This window comes from Haemaphysalis longicornis, unplaced genomic scaffold (genome assembly GCF_048455015.1).
Source record: "Haemaphysalis longicornis isolate Haplotype H1 unplaced genomic scaffold, Haemaphysalis longicornis Haplotype H1 scaffold_1, whole genome shotgun sequence".
Classification (NCBI taxonomy): Eukaryota; Metazoa; Arthropoda; class Arachnida; order Ixodida; family Ixodidae; genus Haemaphysalis; species Haemaphysalis longicornis.
Window position 1 is genome coordinate 385,756,660 of NW_027526203.1, and position 2,143 is coordinate 385,758,802.

Consider the following 2,143-nt stretch of genomic DNA (forward strand, 5'->3'; position numbering starts at 1 on the left):
CTATTCCTGTAAAAAAGGAACACAAGTTTTTCGGTATAATCTTTGAAGAAAAGCTCACATTCATCCCACACATAAAACAACTAAAACATAAATCCTTAAAAACAATGACTATCCTGAAGGTTCTCTCGCACATTTCATTTGGTGGTGACAAACAACTTCTTCTACGTATTTTTACCAGCCAAATAGGTTCACGATTGGACTATAGTAGCGTTGTCTATGGGTCAGCCACTTAAACATCCCTCAGAATGCTAGACCCTGTGCTTCATCTAGGGCTGCGCTTGGCGTGTGGTGCTTTCCGGACTAGTCCTGTTGAAAGCCTGTATGTAGAGTGCAACAAATTGAGCCTAGAACGTCAGCGAGCATACACGGACCTGCTTTATGCTTTTAAAATCTCATCAATGCCTTACGATCCTTTTACGCCAGTTTTTTATGATACATCCATATCTCAACTCCTTTCTAATCGTCAATCGATCTCTGCTCCCTTCTCTTTCAGAGTAAGAGAAGAAGCGTCACGACCTGATGTCATGTTTTCAGACACCATCCAAACCTCCGTTACTGAATTTCTAGTACCGTGGCAGCTTCCCGCGATATCGTGTGATGTATCTTTCACAAGTGTCAAGAAAAACAGAGAGCCTAGAAGCGCGATCGTGCAACGTTTCTTGCCTCTGCAGCACAAATATAAGTGTGCTGAATTTTACACGGACGCTTCAAAAACTGCCACAACTGTTTCCTGTGCTGCGCATGGTGGCACCTTCAATGTCTGTAAAACTATGAATAGAAATACAAGTATCTTTACGGCAGAGGCCTATGGCATGCTTTTGTAGCTAAACATATTGTTCTAAATCGAATTCCCAAATCCGCAATTTATACTGATTCTTTAAGTGTTGTGCGTACATTATCATCACAGAAGTTTAAAAACCATGTGGTCAATGTTCTCGTTATTACTATTATGTCTGCATACGCGTTAAACCTTGAAGTGATCGTGTGCTGGGTACCAGGGCACTCTGGGATTGCAGGTAATGAGACCGCAGACCGAATGACTGCCATTGCTGCACTTGCAACTGCAGTTGACATGACAACAACACCCTACACCGACCTCAAGTCTCACATCAGACAACACCTTCGCACAACATGGCAAGCACACTGGAATGAACAGACAGACAACAAACTACACGTTATAAAGCCACTCTTGGGAGCTTACACCACTGACAAACACAACAGACACAATGAAGTTACCCTGGCTCGATTACGGATAGGACACACGCATGCAACACACTCCTACCTGCTCACGGGATCTCCAAGACCACTGTGTAGCAGGTGTGGAGACGGCCTATCCGAGATACATGGGCTACTTCATTGCAAAGCACTCCACACAACACGACACAAACACTTCCCACAACTATACAGACAACACATCCTGTTTCACACATCATTCTTTTTAGGAGACGAGCCCATGTTTTCCATCAAGCGTGTTTTTAAGTTTCTTACTGATGACAATTTTTTACATCTCATCTCTTATCATGCATCATGACAACCTGGCCCTTTACACCAGTCATCTTCATTAGCTTGTGTTTTACTTCGTTTTTTTTTACTGAAACGCTTCACTTTTACTTTCATGTCACTCAAATGAACTAACCCTCCTTTGACGCTCTTTGCCCTCAGTCGGCCTTGCGCCATAAAAATAAAACAGCATCATCAAGCATACAATTCAGCGGGGGAATTGAAAATTTGCCTTGAATTGTTTAATTTCTCAGTGACTAAAGCATCGTTTGCTGCCATACAAACGGTGAGGCTACTACAAAACACCAAATCTTTTGAATTAAAAAATTGGGCCCATCTCCCCGCGAGGGGGACTCGAGTAAATGCGTCGCATAGGGGGTGGGTGTATTGCGTTAACGTTTAGTGTTTGGGGAGTTGGTGGTAGTGAATGCGTTGTATCAGCAGCTTCTTGACGTAGTTTGAATGAGTCAAGGATATAAGGCGCGTTCGTAGCCTCCCATTCTGTGTCGGCTTTGTGGCGCAGTGGGTAGAGCACCATGTACATTGCGTTCCGCCCGCAGGGTCGAGGGATCGAAACCAGGCGCCGGATAGTATTTTTTTATATATAGTGTCGGGGGAGGGGTGCGGACTACGACTACGGACG